Genomic DNA, 27,542 nt, shown 5'->3' on the forward strand with positions numbered 1-27,542 from the left:
GAGGAAATTAAATCACTATCTCAAAAGATATCTTCACTCCCATGTTCATTGCATCATTAGTTATAACAGCCATAGAAACAACCTAAGTTTCTATCAATGGAGGAGTGGATAAAGAAGATGTGAGATATATATATATACACACAGAGCGGAGTATTATTCAGCCATAAAAAGAAGGAAATCCTGCTGTTTGCAACAACATAGATAGACCCTGAGGGCATTATGCTAAGAAAGGTAAGTCAGACAGAGAAAGACACAGAATTAAAACCTTGCTTAAAGTAAGATTCGTACTGCGCAGAGAGGAAAATCACGGCCACTCAGCCTTCCGGTACTCAGTGAGCAAGGCTCTCTGTCTCGGCTCATGGAAATGTTTGCATGTTGAGTCTGGGTGAGTGGCTTGGGGATTTAGGTGAGTTTCTCTGTGTGGTTAGGAGACGTGAGGTGGGGGAGAATAAAAATAGTTGAAATGTAATGGTGATGGGCAACAACTTTCCAAGGGCACTTAGCTGGCACAGACGCAACTCATCTCAGCCGCTACCGGGCCCAGCACGGACTTGAGAGAGTGAAATGCTGAAGGTCATTTTAGCAGGATGTAGGATTGTTCATTACAGAGCAGTGAGAGGCATGGGGAAAGTGCAGCTGAATCATCTGGGGAGATTTCAAATGATGCTCTTCCCCACCCTGTTCTGATAGCCCCCCTCTTCTTTTCTTAAGAATCGCAGGAATCCTCAACACAATAAGCATCCTTTACTAATAGGCATCTGCCTTATTCCTCCGGGGCTTTGGGGTAGAAAAAAAGGGAAGATTTCCATTTTAGAGAGCTAAATGGTGTCCTTCATGGGCCATACAGTTAATAATACAACACAATCTTTTGTCTACGGTCTTTGTTCTCCCAGAGCTCTGTCATATTTACATTGCTATTCAGCTCCTTCGTTTTGGTGCTGCCCTTCTCTGTGCCTTTGGTTTTGCTATTTCTTTGGCCTTCAATGCCCTTTCCTCCAGGCTCTGTTATGCCTTCTCTGAAACTTCCTCTGCTTCTTCTTCCTGTACCTAAGAATAAGTGCTGGGGACTCCTGTAGCATCTGGACATAGCCCCTTGGGAAGTCTAGACCACAGGTTTGGGATTCTGCCCAGGTTTGCTTCTCTTCATCTCTGGGGTCACCTTGTCTGGATGGATTTCTTGGTGCCCTTGCCCCCAACTCCCAATCCACAGCCCGTGGCCGGGTAATCCCTCATAACTGGAGCAGAGTGGAGCTTGTCACCTGGAGAGCTGTCTCACATCTGAATGTTGTCCTCTGTCTACAGTTTCTGCCCTTCTTGGACCTCTGTGCCTCGTCTCCAGGTGTCAGGGCATCTTGATGGGGCCACGCCTACCCTGCTGAACCTCCGACAGCGTCTGTCTCCTCTCAGTATCTATTCTGAGATGGGCGGCTCTCTGCTCAATCTGTTTCCTTTCAGTTCTGGGCCACCGCAGTCCACACTCCTCAAGACTGATCCTCTGTGTCTGAGGACATCCTGCCTCGGCACCTCAACATCCACTTCTGTCTCCTGTGAAATACTCCTCAATCTCTGGGATGCATGTCAACTATCGTCTTCTCCATGACAGCCTCTCCGTGAAATGCATTCGTAGAAATATACAAAATGAAAAGTAAAAGAAATTCTCCTCACACGTGCCCCAGCCCTCAGAGGTAAACATTTAGAGCTTTTTCTATTTTTAGAGCTTCTGCTAGTTATCTCCATAAATGTAAATAACATGCTTTTACTTCCATTTTTTGATTTTTTAACCTTAAATAGCATCTCTTGATACTATTATAGATGAGAAATTTGGCTTTTTCCTAGTACCCCCTCCATTAGGGCATATTTATTACTTTAAACAATTTATGAAAGCTTCTATTTTGTCATTGAAAAAAATTTGGAAAGTGTCTTTATTTCCCCAATATTTAAGAGGAATTCAGTGTGCAACCACTTGCCTCCAGCTTTCTCTGACCCACCTCACCTCCCAGCACTGAAGGATACCATCCTTTCGAAATTTACAAGTTTATAGAATTTACATGTAGTCATATGTCTTTTTACTTGTTCAATGGTTATATGAATATTAAAAACCAATAAAAAGTGTTTGAAAAATATTATTTATCCCAGACCTGATATTTATTTGGACCTACAGAGAAAGAGTAGAAGTTGTGTGTTGTCACTTGAAAGAAAATCTTCAAAAATCAAGATCAAATAAATGCTGTTCTTAGACTCCAATCATTATTCAAACTTATGCTACAGAAGATGACAGAAAAGGAGGAACACAAGAATCCTGTACTATCTCTAAGATAGATCACTAGGGCAGAGGAGTATATAGTGTAGAATAATGACCAGCCCAACGGCCATCATGTTTGCTCCTCAAAGGATTGTGGAAAAAAGGAAGGAAGACAGAGAAAGAGGAGAAGGAAATGCAGAGCAGGAGATGAGATGGTAGTGGGGCGACAAGGACAATGTATCTAAAGTATCTATTTATAAGGGAGTTTGAAGGCAGGGTCCCCTGCTTCTCGGAGGAGCTCACCTGAAAAGCACCAACCTGAGGGCGGCCACATCAAAGTAGAAGTGGCGATGCCTCATGGTTTGGGAAGGGGCAGGGCTGGATTTTGTTCTCTCAAACTGCCCTGGGTTCCTGTGTGGTGGCATGAGTGGGATGTGGACATTCCGGCCTGCAAACGGGAAGGAGAAGTTGGCCAAGAGGTTGACAGGAGCTCACTGAGGGTATGGGAGAGGATTTCTGGACCAGGGCTAAGGAGCCTTTTAGCTGTGGAACGGGTTGCCTGGGCCAGAAGCACAGGAAATCCCAGGTAGACATCAGCGCCATCCACAGAGACAGCAGGAGCCCTGACAGGGACAGGCCAACCAGAGAGCGCTCCTGGGCTGGAAGAGAGATTAAACCATGAGTTCTACCAGCCAGGGCCCTCAATAGTCAATGCAAGGAGATTGCCCAGGATAGAACAGCCTTCCTAAACGGTCCTCTACAGTGATGGTCAACAAGGATCCAGAGGACACCACGTGTTTCAATAAACCCTTTTCTCCCCACTGCTTTGAGGACATAATAAGCCACCCTCATCTGCCTGGAAACCGTATTGGGAAAAGACAAAGCAACAGAGTAACAAAGTCAAAGTCTGAGAACCTGAGCGTTTTACCTCAATGCATTGTTTAAATTATTGCATTTGACTGAAATTATCCAATTGGATTACATTTACTTTCCTTGGGTTGGATTATGTTACATTTCTTTGCTCAGCACATGTAGGTATCTGGGAGGATCATATCAGTTACAGGGACGTGAAGAAGCCACACTTTCTCTGCACATCTGGGTGTAGTATGATTCTCTGACCCCAAGAGGTCTGGGCTGTTATTAGATATCGTTTTTTGTAACCAGCCAGAGTAGAAATATCTGGCAAGCATCCTCTGGCCTAAGAAGGCCTGTACTGTCTTTAACAAGTTTTGGATTATTCACAGTCTTGGGGGACAGGGAGAGGCTATATCATTGAAGCTTCTAACAATAATTCAAAAATCTCATTTTTGCTGAGTGTTGACCATTGACCAAATTTTCCAGTTGCTCAGAGGTTGCCAAATGGACTGATGTGAACTGTATCTCTTTATTGCGTCTATCAGAGGAGTAAAGAATCTGTGAAATAATTAAACATGACCTTAACTCCCTCCGGTTGCAGGACTGCAATGGGCGTGGAAGTTGAGAATGGAGGCTGGGGAATGAAGCTGCGGAGGGTCTCAGTCACTCTAGGGTGGCCCTAGGTCTTTCCTTTGGGGTATCCATGACCTTCCTCAGAGCTCTTCGATGACTTCCCAGTGCACCTACAAAAAGATTTAAGCTCCTCTCCCAGCTCTGACTTTCTGATCCCATCGTGTCTTCTGCCTCACTCACTAAGCACCAGATGCTCTGTTTTGTCACCATAGTTTTTTATTTTTTATACAGTTCTTAGAAAACTCCAAGCACTTTTCTGTCCCTTAAAGTCACTACTCTGTTTTCTTCTGAAAACCCTCTTCAGTCATTTCTTTCTACACATCTCTGTGTCATTCTCAATATCTTGACTTAGAAGTCTTCTCTACAGAAAGGACTTTTGTGACCTTCTCGACCTTCAATGACCTCCCTTGACCTTCTGTGACTCTGCCTCCGTTATTATCTTTCATAACACTCTAGTTATTGCCTCCTTAAGCACTTCTCACAAGTTGGGATGACTTATTTATTTATTGGTTTGCTCCTTTGTCTGTCCCCTGCCCTGGGATATTAGCTCCCAGAGGACCATGTCTGTCCTGCTCGTCCCTGGGTCTCCAGCAGCCAGCACAGTGCTGGGAGGTGCTCCACATTCAGCAGACAGGCTTTGAATGAAAGAAGCAGGCAGATACTGTTTGACGCTCTGAGCTCAATTCACACACATGGTACCCAAAGGGAGGAGGAACAAATCATCCCAGATTGTCTGTAAAGGAGAATACCCCTCCAGGGGACTGTGCCTCAGTTGTCGCCGGGAGATGGATTAAGTGTGGAGGATGCAGCAGGCTCTCCAATGGCAGAGGGAGGGTTAAAACTGAGGAAAAAGAGAAAAGACAAATGAAGTTTGCTTGAAGCAAAACAGATGTTTCACCTCATATCCACTTTATTTCCATGAGGAAAAGGGGGAGCGGGTGTGATGGGGGAGGTGATGGTCATTTGCCTGGACTTCACTTCCCCCTGAGTTGCTCAGTCACTGGAGACTTGGGACCCTGGGATCCCTCCTCCTCTTGACCCCTTTCTGCCTCACCAAATGAGTCATGGCCAAAGTGTTTGTGCACAGCACAGGCAAGTGGCAGAGGGAAGGGGGCTGGAGAAGAACCCAGGAGCTGGCTTCTGGAAGTCTCTGAAGCCATTCCAACCTCCAGAAGGCAAGAGCGGCTGTCTTCCAGGCCCCAGAGGGAAACATCATGCTCAAATGCTGTACGCTGGGCCCCTGAGAACTCACAGGGTCCTGGGAGAGTCAGGACAAGTTCTAAGAGTGGTAAGGGGCCCACGACACTGGGGCCATGAAGAACGAGAGTGCTCACCCCCTAACTTTGTGTGGATGGAAACTTCACGGGAGGCGGGAAAGAGTCAAGGTACCTGGGCTTTGGCAGGATGATTGATTATTGGCTGGGAAGGATATTATGGGTGTAACACTGGAGTGACACACGAATGCTCACACAGCTGCTCATATTCAACACTCAAGAAATACTTATTGGGGCCAGCCCAGTGGCACAGTGGTCCAGTTTGCACACTCGGCTTTGGAGGCCCAGGGTTCGCAGGCTCAGATCCCAGGCGTGGACCTACACCACTCATTGGTGGTCATGCTGTGGAGGCATCCCACATACAAAATAGAGGAAGATTGGAACAGATGTTAGCTCAGGGCCAATCTTCCTCACATACTTACACAAAAGAAGAAATATTTATTAAGTACCTCCTATGTGCCAGGCCTTGATCTTATCATTGAGAATCAGCAGTGAGCAAATAGCAAAATCCAGCCCTCACTCACAATGCTTACATTCCAGTGCTCTAACAATTTAATAGGTTCATGGAATTTATATTCTATGTCCTTATCTTCTGGGGACACTCTAATGCTAAGAGTAAAGCTGTCCTGTTTTAAGGTCTCTAAAAAATTGCGATATTGTTGGCATTCAGTAGTTGGAGTGGAAGTTGAGAGCTTGAAAGAGAAAAGCAGAAAAGGCATTAACAGGAGAAATGGCCATTTAAGCCCATCATGACATGGCATTATGACAAGTCATGACAGGCAGGCACTAAAGAGATCCTGCAGCCAGAATGAGACTGATCCTCGGAGCACAGAGAGGCCCTTGGCTGTATGTGAGTAGCTGAGTTTACCGATTTGATGCCCCTGCAGACAATGGGGTAGATTCCCCCTGCTCCTTGCTCATTCTTCCAGACTGTTTGTGATTTCGTCACCTTCATACCTTCTCCCGAGATGTACCGACAGACATTCGGTCCCCCCAGGCTCCCTTGCTTCTCAGCTCTCCCTCTGCTGGCTGGTTACCCCACACTCAGAGCAGGCTGTTACTGACGCCTGCAATCCCTTGTTCTTACCACTTCCCACCTCTTCTCTCTTAGTATTTTGGATGTGATTTGTTGCTTAAGGCAGGAAGGGGTGGGATGGGCCCATCAGGTGTTGGGGTCTCTAGGACATGCTGAGAAAGGATCAAGACCCAGATGAGTACTCACTTGTTCCCTCTTCCTTCTCGCTGCACTTCAGCAATCCTTTCCGGAAACCACACTTGGAGTGTTCCCATGTCCCAGAACTCTTCCTCTGATAACTGAAACCACGTATTCCTGCTCACCCCAACTTATCTTCCTTTTCTCTTGCCCCAGTGCTTGAGCGACGTCTTGGATGGCATCTTGTTTCTGTGTTCCCCTAAGTACATTAGTTGATAACCAATCCCCTTTGACCCAACTTTACTTCTGTCCTACTCAGCATAGGCCCTGTGTTACAGAAATTCGGTGTATTGTTATACGAGAAAAGAAATTCCCTATTGTTAGTTACATTTTCTGTTACTTGCAGCCAAATACTTCCCTAACCAATGTATCTGATCTCCTTGCTCCGTTTGATTTTTGATGTTGCTATGCCATAGCTGCTAAGAGTTCCCATATATCTCCTCTAATTTTAGGCCTTCTGTGTTTCATGAGACAGCCAGAGCTCTGGAAGAGCCCTTAGAAATCAACATGCCATCTCCTTAATTTATAGACGGTAAACTAAATACACAGAGGGAAAGTACTATGGTGGGACAGTCAGGCCTGGAGCCCAAGAGTCTTAGAAACCAGTTCAGTGTTCAATGCCAGCCATCTTCCTATCTCCTCGATTTGAAATAATAACACAGGTTGAGGGTGTGACAAGAATCCCTGCTCTCTTGCTTGTGGCCACGATGGCCACATTGTGGACGCACACTGAGCATAGCCATGTGCCTTGAGGCTCTGACCATCTTGTGGAAAGACAGACCCTGCAAGCACGGCCGTGATCACCATCCTGCAGAGAGGGGAGGCCCCGGGCGCTGGCTCACTCTGCTTTTCTCTCTGCTCCTCTAAACTGCTTTCCTGGAGACAGATTCATCCTCTGCTCAGGCGCTTGGAAGTCCGTCTCCCAGAGCAGCATTCAGGCGTGAGCTCAGGGACCACACTCTTGCAGGCTCCATGAGCACAAGCTAATTAACTAGGAGTTGCACACACAGAGAACATGCTGCTCACCGGCTGTCCATTTCTCTTTGTCTCTCTCTGAATCTTGACTTCTGTTCAGTCCCACTGAAGTGTTCAGTATCTTAATTTTCTCTCTCCTATTTCCATCTGTATGTGTGACATCTTAGCCATAGCCTTCACTCTTTGAACAGTGGGCACTGGACACTTAGCAGTGACTGTCATCTTATTAATTTGCTTTTTATAAATCCCAGCCTCAGGTTAGGTCTTTGAACATCCTGCTCCTTCTTCCAGAAGGCTCTCCATTGGGTCCTTGGCTGTCCCTTACTATCATTCCAATCTCAGCACAGACACCAACTCCTTGGATGGGCCTTTGCCCTCCACCCCTAACTCCATGCTGCCCACCACTCTCCAGTGTGCCACTTCATTCCCTGCTCAGCCTAGACGTTCAATCTTCTTCATAGTCTTTGGCACCAAAAGAAATGATCTTATTAGTATGTTTATTTGTTTAGTTTCCACTTTTCTTGTTAGAATGTGATCATCCCTTCTTGGGCAGAAACATCTATCCTGGTGCTTTCCAGTACCAAAAACTGTGCCTGGCCTGACGGAGACACCCAGAAATTGTTTGTGGAACTGAAGCAGACTAGAGGAGATGGACTTTTGGGATAAACCTGTTCCACATCATGGGTTGTCTGTGCTGTTGGTACAGGGCAGCATCAGACACCAACGACCGGCCCTCACACCAGCTCTCAGTCTTAGGTGCCCGTACAGTGAAGGACATTCATGTACTGACTTCTTTCTACTGCTCTCTTTTCCATACTTTCACACTTGAGGTATTGGATGAAACGCGCAGAAGGTAAAGCAAGCCCTTGCATATCCATCCTCACCTGAAGACTGGGGTTTTTGTTGTTTTTCTAGGATGGGGGAGATCTCTCTTCAAAGCTTGGTTAGAGGTACATGCCCTCACTTGCTGGCTGCTTAATCCCACCTCCGCCCGACTCAGAGCTCTTCTGAGAAAGCATCTCTTCTTCTCCCCTTGATCTTCCTGCACTGGAAAGCCTCAGGCATCAGCAGAGTTCCCGGATTCTCTTTGAGACACTAGACTTCTTGCATGCCTCCACAGACATGTGGATGGATTTCCAACTTGGCTGCGTGTATCCCCTTGTATTAAATCCAATCTCTTCACTTTGAGCTTTCAGGGCTGCCTCTCCCCCAGCCTCACTCCCCCAGCCCCATTTCACCATGTACCCACTTCCCGTTATTTACAGGCTCTCCTAAAATGCTTCCTACTCCTTGTCTGCATGCCTCAGCCTCCATGCATGCCTCCTCCTGACCAGCACAACCTACAGAGAACTATCCTTGCCTCTCCTTATTTCGACTTTTCCCCTCATCCACAACTCCATACTCAAAATTTCAGCCTGCGGAAGAGCTTTCCTGATTCACTCTTTCTGTTTCACTCTACCTAATTCCAGCTACCTCTCCAACCTATCTGTCTGTCTGCACAAAGCTACCTCAATAGGGTCTGATGTGTCCTGATGTGGGTAGGTATCAGATTTTCGGTCCCCATTTAACTTTCAGATTGGATGGAATTTTCTTCTAGGTAAGAAACTTGATTTTCTGGGTCTGGGGTGGCAATGTGTCTACATTTTTCACTAACCCCCTTTCTCTTTAGTGGACATCAGAGTGGAGTATAAATAGGAAGACCATAAATGAGTAAACATGATTCCAAGTTTACTCCTCGTTGTCATTCTTGCTACTGCTGATCTGCTCATCCTCCCCATAGCCCTGTGGCTGATAAATTGCCACTCAGAGAAATTATCTTGTGTCAAACAGTAACTCTTCTTTTTAGAGCAGCCCAGCACAGCTTGGTAGGAGGGGGCGAGGGGAAAGAGCCTCTGCTGTCAGTGGTCCTTTGGTTTATCAGAGAAGGAAATCGGCAAACAGATTTAAGGGAAACCCATCAGGGGGCTTGGAAACCCAGAATCTTGGCTCTTGGGTCTCTGTTTCACTGACCATTGACTCTCCTGGCAGCTGTCTGGGAATATTTCAGAGTCACTTGGGTAGAGCCCGAGAATGAATCAAACATCTCTTTTCATAGACCCATCGGGCTGGCGGAGAGCTGGGAAGGTCATTCTGTCCATTCCCTTGACCTTAGGCCAGACCGCATCAATTCAGCCTGCCCAGTCATGGGTATCTCCTCTTTCCAAACCTTCCCGGGGGCAGATCCGACCCAGCTCGCCGTCTGCTCTTCCTGCCTGGTGGTTTTGAGCCCTGGTAACTGACGGCTGAGAAGGCCGCATTCCTTGGACGGCCTCTTAGCCATGCATATTTGTCAAGCACTCCTGGGGCGGGAACTCAAGGAGGGCCAGAGGCAAAGGCCTGTGTGGGTCTGCCGAGCCATACTCAGCTTTTTCCGTTGGTCCTCTCCATGGCATTCTGTCCATGCTCCAAGGTGGGGAGGTGGATCCCATTTGCAAGGAGATGAATGCCGGTGTTTGCTTATTGCCATATCAGGGCCCAGAAGCCCTGGCACAGAATACGTCTCTTTAATTTGGAAAAAAAGGATTTTGAATTCCACCTGCCTGCTCAGTCTTCAGCAGCTCTTCTTCTACCCTACTTTTCTCACCTCTCTTACACATCAGAGGAACAAAAAGGGCAACACGGGGTTGCAGCCTGTCTCTGCTTCGGGTTCTGCAGTTCTGATGTCCTGCACGATGAAATGCTGTCAGCTGGTACTGCCCAGCGCTGCAAACTGAGGCTCTAAAGAGAAGAAGTGTTCTGGGTGAGGAGGTCACACCAAACGAACAGTGTTGATGGAAGGCTGCGATTTATGCATTTTTAAAACAGATAACGTCTGTCAAGTTTTCTATATGCCTTTGCTATGGAAAATTACATTCCTTCCAGATCACTTCAGCTTTTCCCATTCTGAAGGGTGATGGTGTAAAGTTTGGTGGTCAACTGTACAGCCACCGATGGCAAACAAGAAGTAATGGCCCTCACCTAGGCTGTTTCTTCTGCTGGGACATGTTCCCCACCCTCACCCCTCCGCCACACCTCCAGCCACTGCTGGCCTCACCCCCTGGGAGCCTTCAGGTCACACGTGGGTGCTGCTTCTTCAGCCCACATGGCTGCTCCTCCTACGTGCTGCCATTGCTGTCCAACAAGAGAAGGACTGGGAGAAAGGGGTCGAACAGAAACCAAGAGGGGAGGGGGCTTTGGGAAAAGAGTGCCTCAACGAAGCTGGTAAGAATGGAAGAGTTTGGATTGGTTTAATAATTCAGCAGGAAGTCAGTAATTTCTTTGAAAGACATTTCAGGGTTTGTAAAGTTATAAACTGGACCAAAGAAGGTTGAGGAGTGAATGCGAGTGACGTGCAGACAGTGCATTTAGACAACTCCTTCAAGAAATGACTGTGAAAGGAAAAAAGCATAGGGACACTAACTAAAGACAGGCAAGAGAAAAAGGAAGATAACGTATGCTTTCCTTTTCTTAAAGATTAGCACCTGAGCTAACTGTTGTCAATGTTTTTTTTTTCTCAAATTCCCCCAGTACATAGTTGCATATTTTAGCTGTGGGTCCTTCTAGTTGTGGCATGTGGGACGCCGCCTCAGCATGGACTGATGAGCGGTGCCATGTCTGCTCCCAGGATCCGAACCAGCAAATCCCTGGGCCACAGAAGCAGAGCGTGCGAACTTAACCACTCGACCACAGGGCCTGCCCCTATTTATGTATTTTTAAGATGGAGGTGACTTGAGAAATCTGTCTTCTTGGGCTATGCGATGTTTTGGATATTCTCTGTTTACTATAGCCACATCCACTCTTTGCCTTTTTCTACTCTGCTGTGCGCTCCGAGAGGCTCACCTTTTGTGTCTATGTTAAGTAGGCCCTTGCACTGTGGCTTCCAGTTGGGTTTGGCCAGTGGAAGCACCAACAGGAAATCAGGGTGTGGGAGGAGGAGTTTGGGGTACTTGGTCCCCTGTCTGTGTCCTTGCCTGGTTTAAGTTTGGCATGAACCATGTTTCTCCATCAAAGGCCACACCTCCTGCCAGGCAGCTGTCTTCTATACCTACAGCTCTAACTTTCTACTAGTTCTGTTAATTGCTTCCTTTCTCTTTGCTTCTTCAGGCCTAAGGGTGGGGAGGGGGTGGGGCGGGATTGACTTCCTGCTGTTGCTAATCTTGGGAACTTCAGCAATCCTTTCTGATTTCCGTTAATTCTGACCACACTCTTGTAAGTAGTCCTTTTATTAAACTCTCCTGAATTTCCCCATTTGAGTATGCCATCTGTTTCTTGTTGGGGACTTGACTGGAAAAGGGAAGGAGGTGATTAAAAGACCCTGTTTTCATCAGAAGGCTCCAGAGAATGCTGAGAATATGGAGAGAATACGCTAGAAAAGGTGTAAGAATAGAGCTGGAAAAACAATAAAATGGGGGAATTTTAGTCAAAATGGTATCCTCGGTTCATATCCTGAGGCCTTCACTCTGCTGCTGACACATCGCAGTGATCAATAAAATGCCAGATAGGTCAATGCAGCTGAATCTCCAGCCTTGCAGGGTCACAGGTCAAAAATGAAGTCAGAGGAAGCTGTGTGTTCAATTCCGCTTGTGTAATGATGGTATAAAGGGGCCTGGCTTGGCCTTTGTTATCGAGTCATAAAGAAGCCGGAGAAAATTCAGCAACCTGTCTATAGCCGATATAAAACTCTATGCCTAGGGAGGCAGGGGAAGACAGAAACAGGCCCAGAGCTAAGACCTGGGTCAAGACCCCTGCTGACTTGGAGATTGAATCTGTAACATCCCTGACATCACAGCAAGATGGAAATTCCAAGCTGCCCTACATACCCTGCTTCTGAAATAGACTCAAAGCGAATCTGTAAACCAAAAGTTCTGAAACATATGAGGAATATTAGCAATATGGCAGGCACCTAACATAATAAAAAGTGAGAAAATGAATTAATCTCAGGTGAAATGAAAATAATAGGACAATCTGAAAATGACTTAAAAATAAGTCTGTTTAGGATTGTCAAAGAGGCAAAGGAAAAATAACAGCAATAATAAACATTAAAGGATAAAACAAGGAAGGATGAAACAGAAGAAACAAAAATTAGACACACGTAAGAGAATATGTAATGTAACAATATTAAATTATGGTACTAAAATATAGCATTTTATAACATTGAAAAATTATTCAGTAAATAGAATAAACTCTAAACTAGAGTCAAATATAGAGTATGTAAATGGATGTGATGGTTAATTTTGTGTGTCCACTTGATTGGAATGCGGAGTACTCAGATGTGTTGTCAAACTTTATTCTGGGTGTTTCTATGAGAGTGTTTGTGGGTGAGATTATCCTTTTAATCAGTAAAGCAGTTGCCCTCCGTAATGTGAGTGGGTCTCCTCCAATCATTTGAAGTCCTTATTAGAACGAGAAGATCAACCCTCTCCCGAGGAAAAAGACATTCTCCAGCAGACTGCCTTCAGACTTCATCTGCACCATCAGCTGTCCTGGCTCTTGAGCCTGCTGGCTCACACTGCAGATTTGGACCTACCAGTCTCCACAATTGTACGAGCTAATTCCTTAGAATAAATAGCCCCCTCTCTCTCATAGAGAATAATAAAACATCTGTCTATATAAATTTTTACATATGTATATATAAATTTACATATGTGTATAAACTTACATATGCATATCTAAATTTCATAGTATTTGCATATGTGCATATTTACATATATACATTTACATATGTATATATAAATTCTGTTTCTCTGGAGAACCCTAACTAATAAAATGGGAAAAAAGGGATATAAACAAAATACATACAGAAAGAGAAATTATACATACATATATATAATCATATGATGGGCATGGAAAATGGACTGAGAGGCTCCAACATACATCTGATTAGGAATTCCAGGGGAAAAAAATACAGAGACTAATCTGAGTTTTCTGAATTGAAGTCATGAATCCTTAGGTTGAAAGTTCACGTAAAGTGTTAAGAGGACAAATGAAAATAAACTCACATCTATTTATGCTGTAGTGAAACTGTAGACTGTGAATGATAAAAAATAAATATTAAGAGCTACCAGAAGGAAAAGATAGCTTACCTACAAAGGACTAACAATTAGATTGACAAGAGAATTGTCTTCAGCCACAATCAACCCCCAGATACAAATGAGTTAATAACTTCAAAGCATTGAGAAAAAAAGTAGTTAACCTAGAATTTCATACCCAGCTAAATAATTGTTTAATTGTGAGGGCAAAATAAGGACATATTCAGCTACATAAAGACAGCAATTTACTACCTGCAGACTGTTGTGTATAGTTCAAAAAGGATAAAAGTGAACTTAGAGGGAATAATGGGAAGCAAAACCAAAATAGCTGTAAAGCATTTAAGTAAAATGCATTAATTATTGGCTAGGGAAAAATAAATGTTGTGTTACTGTGTGGCTATAAGTCTAGACAATAAGCACCAACGAATGTTGGTGTTGGGGGTGATTGGCAAAGCTGTTAAAACATACTAACATCCTTGTCTTGTTGGAGAGGATGTTAAAGATAACGAACAAATGTAGGTCTTAGAAAAATTTCATATATAAGTACATGTATTAAAAACTTAAGAGTAACCATTAGAAGAACAGAAATACAATCTAACATCTAAACTAGAAGCCAAGTGGGGAAAGGTGGTAGAGAGGCAGAGAATAATGAAAGCTCCATTAATACAACCGAAGGCAGGGAAGGAGAAAAAAATAAGGATTTTTGGGGCTGGCCCCATGGCGTAGTGGTTGAGTTTGTGTGCTCCACTTTGGTGGCCCGGGATTCTCGGTTCGGATCCTGGGCTGGACCTACACACCACTCATCACGCATACTGTGGCGGCATCCCACATATAAAAACAATAGAGGAAGATTGGCAGTGATGTTAGCTCAGGGCCCAATATACCTTACAAAAAATACATAAATAAATAAATAACAAAAAAGGATTTAAAAAAGAAGCATGGAAAGAAAAAACACAAAATCAGTGAAAATAAACATTGATTTTTAAAAAGCAAGTTGCAGAATCTTACATACACTATGATACTGTTTATTTTTAAAGTTACCAAGCACAGCAAATAATAGTGCATATTTTTCTATGAAAGTGTACTATGAATACAAAAACCTGTACAGGTGGGATGCATACCTTTAAGAGAGCGGTCGCCAAAAAGGAGAAGAGAAGGAGAGGAGGGGTCTTCAGTTGTATCTTTAATGTTTTATTTTTAAAAGGCCCCAAACGTATGATAATATTGACATTTAAAGCACATCTGTGGTGGTGCATGTGTGTACCTTTATTATTCTCTATGATTTTCTCTATATTTGAAGTATCTCATGATTTTGAAGGAAAAAAAAGCAAAAGGTAGACAAGTATGGCTGCAGAAACAGGATTAAAACCAGTAATGGGTTGATGGCACAGGGGGCTTTCCTTAGGTCTGAGGAAAGACCTGGAAGGGTATAGGCTGAGTCTTCAGATCAAGCAGCTTTGTACTTGTGGAGGTTTCACCTTGGTCTGTTATGAGCTAGGAAAGGATAGGAGTGAGTTATAAGTAAACCAAGGGTTAGGTTCTAGAACAAGATGTAGCATAGAGAGAGCTTTGGCTTAAGGGAAAAACAGTAAGGGGCTGTTTAACTCCCTCAACCTGCACCAGGCTGACCTTATGCACTTGAAGTGACTGTAGAATTGACCTCGCATTCCCTGAGCTCTTGTGCTCACACCACTCTGCCAATGCCTGACTTGTGTTATCATATTTAATCATGTTCAGCCCATGAGTAGGCAAACACTGTTTGTATTGACTTATTGTTTCATTAAGAAGCAGGAAAGTGAATGGTTAGGGTCATGGCCTCTATAGAGTTAGATCACAGCTTTGCTCACACAGCTGGGTGATTACAACAGCTCGCTCAACTTCTCTGTGTCTCAGTTTCCTCACTTTAAAGTGGGAGTAGTAACAGTACCTACCCCACCGCCTCGTTGTGCAGATTGAATGTATTGATGTAGGTTAAGGCTTAGAAGACTGGTTGGCATATAGTAATCACTGTGTAAGTGTTCGCTATAATTTATTGCTATTTTGGATGAGAAAACAAAGGTCCAGAGAGGCAAAGTGACTTGCAAAAGTTCACAGCTAGCTGGACATGGTGTCTGGGTAAGACTGCAGTAGCCACCTTATAACCAGTAGGTTAGCTAGCCCAAGCATGAGCCCACACAGTGAGGATGGTGGAGCAGAAATTTGGGAAGAAGCTGGGCCTTGCTGATGTCCTTGGGCTGTGAATTAACCAGCCTTGGAATTTCCCACCCACGGACTTTGCTTATGGGAGATAACACGTTTTCTCAATTGTTCAAGTCAGTTGAGATGTACATCTTTCTGTTACTTGCAGCTCAAAGCATCTAAACCAGTTCAACTGCCATATCAAACTCTCGCTACGAGGCGGGAGAGAAAAATAGCATCATGGGATCTTTCATCATTGATGGGCATGCCCAGATCTATGGTTTTGTCCCTGGGAGTATGGAGTGCATTGTGGCAGCACAGGATGACAGTGGAACTTGGTTTCTCAGATCAAAGCAGAGAAGGCCATTTCAGGAACTGGGTCATGAGCTGCTGGAGAAGCAGAGTTCCCCCAACCCTTTAAACCGAGGAGCTCCCATAACAACGAAACAAGCAGGAATCCAGGCGGGAGATGACAATGCTCCTGGAGCTTCTGCCTACTCAGATTGAGATGCATGAAGGTAATAAAAACCACCCAAAAGGAACTGTAAAAAGAGGCCTTGGGCAGCGCATCCAAGAGAGTGAAAAGGAAGGAGAACAGAAGGACCCGTGGAAAGAAAATCTTCCAGACCGAGTGACGGTCCAAAAATAATGAGACCAAAGTTCAAAAAAGTAATTTAAACCAAATAAGTCAGAGAAGGCCGAGCCAGCGAGGGGCGGGCTCGCTCTGCGGGGAGCAGCGAGCAGCAAGGATGGAGCTGAGCGGAGTTCAGCTCAGGACAGCCCACGGGTCAGCACGGAGGGAGGCGCTCATCTGACCGCCTGCCTGGGGCTCCCACTGCCCAGGCCAGTGGAAGGGGCAGGGCTGGATGGTGTCCCTTCTCACCTCCCCTGCGGCAGCGGGACTGGAGCATTGTTTCCACCCCCATCATTGGCAGGGCTGCTGGAGTTTGCAAAACTTACCCCAACCAGTGGGCTTGCTGCCACGGCAAGACGAAGCACCCGGGACTAGGTAAATGAAGGAAACCTCCCTTGCTTTTAGCCAGGCTTCTTTTAGGCCCTATTTTATATTTCGTTTCAGCAAAGAATTATAGGCACGCCAGGGATGAGGGATGCTAAGCTCATTAACTGGCTTCTTGGTTTTGGACTCGGGCTGCTGCTGATCCTATAGTCCAGGTAATTGCCGAGGGGCTTAGCGTCAGAGCATCCATCTGGTTCATTTGTGTTTTCTGCATGTGGATATGTGTGTGCATGCACACATTTAAGAAATATTTCTATTTACCTTCTCTACTTACCAGCATCCCTGTGCCAAACTTAAACTCCATACCTTTCAACATAATCTTTAAAGCCACAACACCAAGTTAAAACAAACAAAAAAATTAATGTTTTCATAAGAATTGAGGATTTAAAGATGTCGTGAAATGAACATAGAGAATTTAAATTCCCAAACAGCCCTGGAGATGTCTCCCTTCCGCGTGCCTCCTTGATTATGGTCTCTGACGTTTATTCTTACAACTGAGGACAAAACTGAACAGTGTGTCCTGTCACCCATTGATTCACAGTGCCTTCAAATATACAAAAAAAACCACGTCTCACGTAGCTTTTAACACTTTTCTATGGCTGATCTGCGTCTCAAGAGCTCTGGCACGTGGGACGACAGCCTCACCACTCTTGATGATACCTCAGTCTCTTCCGGTTAAATAAATAACACTTATCCCAGAGACTCGAAGTCGTTTGGCCTCCTCCTCCTTCCCCTCCTCCTCTCCAGAAGGGCTCCTGGAGGTTAAGGGGGACTAAAGAGACCTCACGGTGGAAGAAACGACGGGCGGTTCTGAGTCAAAATGGTATCCTCTGGATTCCCACCAGTCTCCACTGTGGAGCGGATGGTCTGGTCTGGTCCCTGGGTCGCTGCCCACTGGTCTCAAGCGGTCTTTGGGGGCAATGTGGCTCTTTCTTCTGGAGCCGGAGCCCTCTCAGCACCTCCTCGGCTCCTCTCTGGAGAACTTGTGAGTTTCTGGGCCCGCTGCTCACCGCCAGGGACTGTGCGGTGGGAGCACGGAAGTCCTGCTATGGGCTTGCCCCTCCAGCCACCTCGCTGCTCCCCTGCTAAGCCACTGCACTGCGCCACATTGACTATGGCTGTGCCCCGAAGCTCATATGATCCTCCTGGCTGTGCCTGGGGAAGAGCACCGCCAGTCCCTTGCCCCAGATGTCCTCAGGCTCCTTCCATACCTACCCAGCCATTTCCACCAGGCCCCCTCTGGCCTTAAGGTTCATGCCAGGGGGGAAAATAAGGACAGGTAAGCCTGCCCTCTCTGCCCTACTTCTGTCTTTCTTGCATTCCCACACTTCTCCCTGGGACACACAGGTGGTTTCCTTCCTCTCAGTTCTGCAGGGTAGAGTGTGTCTGGAATATTCCTCTACTCTCTTCCCACCTGAGATGTTATTTGCACTCCTTTATTTCCTGAGGCCTGAAGGCAAATAGGGTTCAAGGAATGAGAACTTGTTTGCACAGATAAGTGTACATTACTTTTGAAATACTTAGCAAAATATAGCAATTACATTAGCATATATAGACCCTTGAGCCCTATGCAGAGAAGGAGCTTAATAAAAGCTGCTTTCTGGCTGAGAAGAGAAGGGAAGGGGGAGAAGCTTGGACAGCGTGGAGTAATATCTTTGAGGTTTCTTAAGTTCCTTTTTTTAAAAAAGATTGGCACCTGAGCTAACATCTGTTGCCAATCTTCTTTCTTTCTTCTTTTCCCCAAAGCCCCCCAGTACCTAGTTGTATATCCTAGTTGTGAGCGCCTCTGGTTGTGCCATGTGGGATGCCACCTCAGTGTGGCTTGACGAGCGGTGTCATGTCCAGGCCCAGGATCCAAACCAGCCAAGCCCTGGGCCACCAAAGTGGAGTGAACTTAACCACTCGGCCACGGGGCCACCCCTCAAGTTTCTTTTCTCTCTGAAATAGAGGACTCTTGACTGCTCCTACTTTCTTTTAATTTCAAAATAGCACACAGATCTTGGTCTCTTACTATCCCTCACAGTCCTAGAAGATGTCCCCAGGATCAACAGTCCCATGGATTAATTTCTAGGCCCACATGAACGGGGTGGTACGATTGAAGACACGCCCAGGAAAGACTCTCCTGTTTTTTTTTTTTTTTAATTCAGAAAAATCAAGAGAATAATGTGATAAGCACACACATCTCCTCACTCATATTTAAAATGTTTGCTTGTTGTCGTTTAGGCTTCAGACAGTTTTAAAGTGCGTGTGTGAGAGTGTAAACTGTCTTGCAGTTAAAAGTTGCAAACTACTTTGTTCTTCCTCATTCTGGTCCCCTCCCTGTCCCTCCAGGGACACTCACTGTCAAGAGATTGGTGTGAATCATTGTTGTCCATGTTTATTGGCTTATTACAGATTTACATATCACACAACAGATAGCATTGCTTTATGCGCTTAAAATTTCCCCTGCATGATATCGCATTGCGGGAGCTGTTTTACAACCATTTCTTTCAGTCAACAGCATGTTTTTGGAATTTGTTCTTTTCATGCATGTAAACCCAGCTCATTCATTTGAAACTGCTTGCAGGTATTCAGTTTGCGACTCTACCACCTATTATTATTAATTCCCCACCCAAAAATATTCGCATTCTTCTCCCGGTATTTTATTTTTAACAATAGGAACTATTGGCTCATCCTAATGCTTTAATTTCAGGCCAAAATGGGGCAGAAGACTTTGATGCCTGTAGACCAGCCTAACGGTCCAGTTGACACTGAGCTGCTATCAACCAGCAGATCTTTGAGCATCCACAGGTGCCCCACGCGCTTACAGACTGCATATGCCCCAGCCTCTCTCTGACTCAGTTCCCTCATCTGGAAAATGGGATCATTATTTCCGTCTCCTTGAGTTGTTATGAGGGTTTATCAATTAGTATGGTGACCTATGTGCCACAGCGATCAGCAGACATAAGCCCCTTTAAATGGTAGATGTCTACACTAATAAATGCCTGATACAGAACTAGAACTCAGGCTCCTGACTCCCCGGCCGATATCTTTCCGAGGCATTCTCTGCCTGTGTTATCAGGGTTCGTAAGACCCTGTTTCCAATAGTTTACGGTCTGTGAGGACACAAATCCAACCCACAGGAGGCAGGGGCCTCAGGCACAGGCGGGAGGCTGTGGAGCTAAGTCTTGCACTAACAACCCCAAAGCTATCAGGACTCACAAGGGCTGTTAGCCGACAGCTGGACTCTGGATGGTTCCGAGCTTGTCTTCACAGGGCCTGCTTGGGCCTGCCCCAGCTCAGCTGCCTGCAGGAGCGCGGCTCAGAGCCCTTGCCAGGGCCTAGTCTTTTCACGGGGCTGGCCAATCAGAGCTCTGTTGCTACGCAGCCCTGCAGGCAGAGCCCTTCTCTCCAGCTCTGGTGGCAGCCAGCAGAGCTGTCCGCAGACATCCCTTGGCTATTTTTGTTTGGACTGGTTCTTTTAAAAGCACCTGATACATATTTTTCTTCTTCTTATTCCCCTTCTTTTTTCACTTTATTCAATCTTCACCCAATGCCCTACCAGCCAGCCAGCCACACACACACGAATCAAACTCAGAATCATTAACAAAGAAACTTGGGTCTAAGGCAGAAACCAATTTATAAAAAGACCCTTACTCCGTGCTTGTCAATGCTGGGAGAATCTGCTCTTTCTGATATTTGGGGACACTAATTAAAATGTGGCACCATTGCTACACGTTTAGCTTCTTACTCTTTCTTCTCTGCTTCCAGGAGTAGAGAAATCAACAGGAGAGAGATGATAAGGTTTCAGACAGCCTGCCCCCTACCCTCTATTACCACCTCTCCCGAGAGCCCATAAAAGCTGGTGTGACAAGACACAAATCACCAGCACAAAGGGCTCACAGATTCTCTGCCTTTCTCTTCTTGATGGAACATTTGGACGTTGTCTGTTCATCTTCTCCCCATCCTATGCTGTCTGATAAGAGCAAGGACAAGCACATTCTTGAGAGAGAGGGGCTGCAGGCAGCAGAGGCTCACAGCAACACCTGAGCACACTGGAGAGGGAGCGATGGTGGAGAGAGATGACTGAGAGCTGGCGGGGTACGGTGGTGTGGGTGAGAGGGGTCAGGAGCTGGGGATGCTAAAGAACAGGAGAAGATCAGGATTGTAAGAGCAGCCTTGATCTGTATTATGGAACCTCCTGAAATGCCAGAGAGAGATGTGAGTGAGGGCGGGAAAGCCTGTGTCGTCGTGCTGTTTTGAACTCAGTGGCGCTCTGGTGCTGACACAGGCCCTCAGCTTTTTAAGCATTACACTTGCTTCTTTTGATACCTACCTACTCCAATTTTTAGGCAATTTTATAAGAACATGCATAAGTAAATAAAAACCATTAAAATAAGGATTAATTTTTTTTTAAGTCACATGGTATAAGGCGGATTTTGGTGGGGAGATTTATTTTCCAGAAACCCGGCTAAAGCTAGTTATTAAACTGTTATTGCTGGAAGAACAGGTGAACTAGGCAGAAAGCCAGACAAGTTTCCTTCAAATGGCCTTTCCCCAGAGGATCTGATCCTCTGAATCTCGTCCCTACCCTCGCCATGTCTTCCCTCCTGCGGGATGGATGCACCCGTGGAGAGCAGAGTTTGGTGCCGTTTGTATAGCAAGGACAATGGAAAAGTTCTGCAGCAGGAGTGTAAAGAATAATGCAAGTACTTGTTGAGTTCTGATTTTATTTTAGAAGAACATAGCTTAAAAACACACGTAAAATACAAGCTCTGGCCTGAAACGCTAGGGTCTAAAATAAATGAGTTCAAAAAGATAGTGATCCCATATCTTGAAGTTTTGCAACTCCTTCCCTCTGTTCTTGGCTCAACAAAGTGAGTTCTATTAGGAATTAATCTCTCATGTGGTAAGGAAGCATTTTTCTGTTATTCAGCAATTCCTTAAGTTTCATAATAGTCTTTTTCTTTGTTTACACTCAAGGAAACAATATTTTTGATTTAAAAAAAGAAAACTAATAAAATCTCATTTTTGTAAAATTATACCTATCTCTATACATTGAGAAACGTCAGGAAAGATTTTTACTTAATGTTGATAAGGGTTATTTTAATGATGGAGTATTGACGTAATTTTTTGTTTTCCCTTTTTTGTACTTTTTAATATTGTGTAATTTTAAAAACAAAGACTGTGTGTTGTTTTTTACAGGTGTAACAATTTGCTTAAACAGGAAGAAGAAATTAGGCAGTGTCTTGAGAAGTAATTGAAGGCCAACACTTTGCCCTGTAGATTTCGTGGGGTTTCGTGTCTGTGTGTGTCTGTGTGTGCACACGTGTGTGAGTGTGTGCATCCGTGCGTGTGTTTGTGCGTGCGCATGGTGTGTGTGTGTGTGTGTGGTGGGAGTAGTATTTGAGTTCAACCAGCTGAGGACTTGAAAGTGGGAAGAAGTAGTAAATGAGAGGAAAAATGGGGACCAGGAAAATTAGACATGACTCAGTAAATACACACTATGAAGTTTTCAGAAAGGTCAAGGTCTCAGAAATTACTAAGTTACCCACCCCCCTTGCCTCTGAAGAGAATGGTCCTGGCCCTCCCGAATTTAGGCGGGTGCTCCAGCCTGGCTGAGTGAGTCTTGAGAGCGGGTGAGAAAGGAGAGTGAATGGGGCTGTGCTAGGGTGACTCTCCTCCCGTGAGAAGCAGGCGAGTGGGATCTCCGGCATCAAGGTGCACGCAGGGAATGTGTCCTTTCTGTAGCTGCATTGCCCTGGAGGAGGACCAGAGGCTTGGAGGTACTTCTCAAGAGCCAGCATTTCTCAGAAACACAGCGGAAGTCTCCCAGACGAAGCAGACAGGCTGGCACCCCTTTCTTGGGTGTCAGCAGGGGCAGGAGTGAGGGAGGCCTAGCCAACATGCCAGGGACAGTGTGAAATCTCGGGAATCTGAGGGGTCTGCCAGCGTGTTCCACAGCAGCTTGGGCAGCAGCTCTCAATGCTCTCACCTGGGGAACCTGCAAACTTGGCTGCAGGACCATAAAGGGAAGTCCCTGGGCTGAAGGACCAACTGCCCTTTGTAAATTCCTTTCCTGGAGCCAGCTCCTAGCTACAGGGATCTCTGCAGGTCTGGCCCCTCTGCACAGGTCCTGGGACCCTTGGGGGATCCATTCTTGTGTTTGCCATCCTATGTTACTTTCTGCCTGCTTTGCCTCTCCCTCCCTGCCTTGTCAGACACACCCTTCCTCAGCCGTGAATGCGCAAATCACATTATATCTGGGGTTACCGAGCGCTCAGACTCGTAACTGAAATCCAGTTTCCACAAAGTCTCTAGATCGCTGCTCCTCCTCTTTTGCCCCAAGTCCTCATAACCTACGAAGAAGAAAACAAATAGCACACGCAAATAAGAAAATCAACAAAGAACAGAAGGGAGATTTCTTGGCCTTGGGTTGGAGGCACAGCAGGAAGTTGTAGCCACAAAACTATGCTCTGTGGCCAGAGCCATGGGTCATGACCCTTAGGTTGAGCAACCAGAATGCACCACCAGGGTGTCGAGGTGCCGAAACCCACTCTCTCACCCTCTAGTAGATCAGCTCTTAGCTGTAATATAATTTTATAGATGGAAAATTCCAGAGAGAAGTGACCTGCTGTGTGTTACCCAGCCAGGCATAAGTAAAATGAGGAGAAGCAACACAGGCTTAGACCCAATTATTTGATATCTTAAGACCTTTCCTTTATAGTCTGTAGCCGCTCAGCTGGGATGGATATCTGGCAAGTTATTAGGATGGGAAGCCAGGCTGGCAGACCTCATTGTCTCTGACTCTGTCTCAGTTACATTAACCTCTCCTGCCTCATTACCTGAGTTTGGAATGTAAAGTAGAAAAAATATATTTGCTTAGAATTGTACCCAAGAGAGAAAGTAGAAATACATGTCGTGCTTGTGTTTCTCAGGTCTCAGGGGGTCTCATCTGCTTTCTTCTGGGCCCAGCCTCCAATTCAGGACCATTTTCCCTTTCCTCTACATCAAACACAAATCCAGTCAGTTCCTATATCTCACTGGTAATTTAGTGGACACTCCAGTTGACTAATTTTGATCCATCACAAAATGAGCTTCCTGCCAAGATAGAAGAGGAGATTGTATAAACAGACATACATTTACAAATACAAAAAGAGTGAGTAAGGACCATAAAAGAGTGTGTGAGCTTGCTTCCAGGCCATGGCAGCCTCCACCCCCAGCCCAGACAGAGAAAGGCCACTAAATGCTGTGGAAGCAAAGATATTCCCTAGTCTTTTGGTCAGCATCTGAGTGATCCACTAATGGGTGTTTTCTCTTCACTATAGGTCAGTGTGGCTCAGGACAAGAAGGTGCAAAGGCGTACCCAAATTCCTTATCGGTCCCTCCATATTTTACTCTGTAGTGTTATATAAAATTGTTTAGCTAGACTCTTGCTTCGTGCATTCCAAGTCCCTGACCAAGGACTCAAAGTTTGGTTAGATGCCACCTCCCCCCAACTCAGTTTTATTTGACGTGCAGTTATGTCCTGAAATCTATTGTGTCCCGTAGAGCTGAGACAGATGAAAAAAGGAGATGCGGAAGGAATTGTGTTGCACACTTTGCATCAAATCAGTGCAGGAGTCATTTAGATGGACCACAGTGCCCTAAACTAGATGAACAAATCAACCTGTGAAACTCAGCCAAGAGCCTGAGTAGAGGACTCTGCTGATCATGATTTCCACGTCAATCTGTTCAAATTTTCACTACTCCTCTTTTGTTTTGGCCTCACCAAACTGAGGTGAGATATGTGGGTCCTACCCCCAATTTACCAGTGTGGAGAGACCTTAGATGTTGGACTATAGACAAGTCCCCAAGCTGGGGATGGGTGGAGGCAGAGTAGCATTCCACTTTCCCATCCTCTTTGCCCCTTGATACCACTGCCTTACAACGAGGTGTCCCCAGAAGCCACAGTCATTTCCTCTTCGTGAGACAAACATGAATCTATCTTGGCCCAGTACTCTGAGAAAAGCAGGATATAAAAAGACATTTCCTCTGTCTCGCCAGATGGCTTCAGGGTAAGATTCTTCCCCAAAGCAAGTGTGAGAGTCCAGTCGACTATTTCGGGGAGGGCAAGAAGTGACAGGGAGTAGTAGTTAATTCCCCTCCTCCCCTAACAGGCCACTGCATCCAGCTTGGTGCGGGCAGCTCCTGCCAAGGTAAGCAAGGTAGTTGAGATGAAATCAAGAGGTTGGGTCCCTGGCAGGGCAGACCCTTTTAAGGATGAAGATTGGATGCTGGGGAAATCCACAATCCACAGATCTGAGGATCCAGGCTGGACTCTCATTTTCCATACCTCCCGGGGAGCTGGCTGGGCAGGACATGGAATAAATTGAAGAATACTGAGCCCCATCCAACCTATCTGGGAACCCACAGTGGAAAATAATGGGGGTAATACGCTGGGGCAGCCTGACTTCTTGAGATCAATGCATACCTTTGTGCTTGTCTGCATACTTTGTACAACTTTTCATTTTGAAAAAATGAACAGTTAGCATTAAGAATGGCTACTCATTCTTAAAATGCTTTGGAGAAGCCAGAACATGGAGAAGCCAATACAAGGGAGGGGTAATCGGGGAAAATAGCCTCCCAAGAGGAGCCTGAAGGAGCTGGATGTTTGGTCTCAAATTCTGTTGGACTAAACACTTGGGTATTTCATGCTTATTTTTTATGATGGAATTAGCATGAGGACCCTTGAATGGGACATGTGTTATACTCCCACTCACCACCAAACACTGGGAAGGTCAAAAATGAATAAGAAAAGATACCGCTAAGATCAACGTCAAAAGCATACTGCCTATATTTTCTTCTAAGAGTTTTATGGTCTTAGGTCTTACATTCAAGTCTTTAGTCCATTTTGAGTTAGTTTTTGTTCATGGTATAATATAATGGTCTAATTTTATTCTTTTGCATGTGGCTGTCCAGTTTTCACAACACTACTTACTGAAGAGACTTTCCTTTCTCCATTGTATGTTCTTGGCTCCTTTGTTGAAGATCTTTATATGTCTAGATATCCATCTCTCCATATTTTTAAGCTATTATTCTATTGTTTATGTTGAAGTTACATCCTAATTTAACCCATATTCCAATTAATGGGGCATATTTCACAACTACAGACAAAGAAAAAAACCAAAAACCAAGTAAGACATGGCTTCTGCACCTAAGGAACACTAAAAATAGTAAGTTAGTCTCTGATCAAATGAGACTGAATTGAATAATCTTGAGAAATATTCAATTACTAAAAAAATAACAACACACACACAATCAGTGGCAAATTCTCCACTTCAGCACCTTCCATCTTCTTCAGCACCTTCATCCAATGTGACTCTCACATTTCCTGAGAATCACCTGGTTGTTCTCCATTTGTCTACATTTAGTTAAATTTAGAAGTAGAACATTGGAATAGACTGGAGACCTGTGATACTAGCTCGACCCAGTCCTCCCTTGAAGAAGGCAAGGGGCTGAAGCAGCTCGTTGGCCTTTCGGATCTGGGTCCCCCACTTCATGGGTGAGCGGTACCTAGGATAACTTGATTTTCATAAGACGAACTTCAGTTGTAATCTCATAAATAACGAAAGCCCTTCAGTGGCTCCCCAGTCCTAACCTGACCGAGCATGATGTGCTCAGCTCCATTCCACACCTCCAGCCTCCTCTGCCCCTCCCCTCCTGCGTGCCCTTGGCCTCTAGTGGAAATGAATACTGAGGGTTTCCTAAAAAGTCTATTATGTCTCTGCTTTGTGCATTTGCTCCTGAAATTGCTGTTCTATAAAACATTTTACATTAACTACATACTCTAAAACTCATAATCATCTTTTAAAACCTGTTCCTCTTTTCCTGGGCTTCTGAACGTTTCTCCCTTTTTAAATTCCCAATAGTTCTGTGCTCTTCTTTCGTCATCTGGAGACTCACCTCAGTAGGGGTGATGTCTTACGTGTCACTGTTCGTTGTGGGACCTGACATAGAGCCTTGACCATCTGTTTGCTCAGGAAACATTTCTTAAATAGCTATACCCCATAGACCCACACCTCATTGCTGCAGGTCCAAATTTAGAACTCAGATCTCTGGTCTCTTATCCCACTGCTCTTTCTCCTCCGCCCTCTGACAGCTAGTTCATCAATTTGTGGGGCTCATTTGAAGTCCTGAGCTATTCTTCCCATCATCCACGTTACACATTATCTTGGTTTGAGAAACCTGGTGGTTCAATATTTCCTTGGAAATATATATTTCCAGTTTTCTAACTGAGTTGGGGGCACATAGTAGGAGCTTATTACCTATTTACTAATGACGCTTTGCTGAATTCAGAGAGAAACTGAGTCTTTGGAAATATAGACATATCTAAATATAGGTTTTAACTATTTCTTCCTTGCTCTTCCCTACTCTTTCTTTTCTCCCCTTTTCCTCTCATCTTTTCTTCACACCTCCACATAAGTCTACTAAACAGGATATGGTCCAAGTGGTTGGTTGTGGTTTCATAGATATTGACGGAGCATCTTCCTGGCCTGAAGAGACACATCTGCACACCAGACCCTCAGTCTACGCTACCAAAAGTGGAGTTGGTGGAGCATTCAGGGAAATCTCTAAGTGGAGCCTGATTCTAGAGGCAGCCATGCTGAGTTACATCCGGGAACTGTGGCTTTACATCAGGAGCCTCATAACTTCATAAACCTGGGAGGTCTGGGGGGAAAAATGGGGCAAATGGATTGAAGACTTTCTTGCCCCATCCTGACCGGGGAAGAACAGACAGACTAGGAGGAAGCAAAAGGTCCTGGAGGCTGGCCATGCACACGTGGGCTCCACAGTCCCGGATGCTGGAGCGGGCTGCCTTTGGCACTCACACCCCTATGCCAGGTCCTCCCCAACCCCTCTGGCATCTCCTCAGTTTTCCCAGTTCTTTTTTCTCTCCCGGCCTTTCAAGCAGCAATGTTCTTCCATTGCTCTGTTCTCCACCCTCTTACAAATTCATTGTCAAAGACCTCATCCCCCCTTCCCCACCACCCCCCCTCGCCCCCCCCCCCGCCCCCCCCGACCCCCCACCTACATCCTCACTTACATGCTGCTGTCTCTCATAGCTGAGCCTCTCTGCTGAGAGAGG

The sequence above is a fragment of the Equus asinus genome, chromosome 19 (assembly GCF_041296235.1).
Source record: "Equus asinus isolate D_3611 breed Donkey chromosome 19, EquAss-T2T_v2, whole genome shotgun sequence".
Classification (NCBI taxonomy): domain Eukaryota; kingdom Metazoa; phylum Chordata; class Mammalia; order Perissodactyla; family Equidae; genus Equus; species Equus asinus.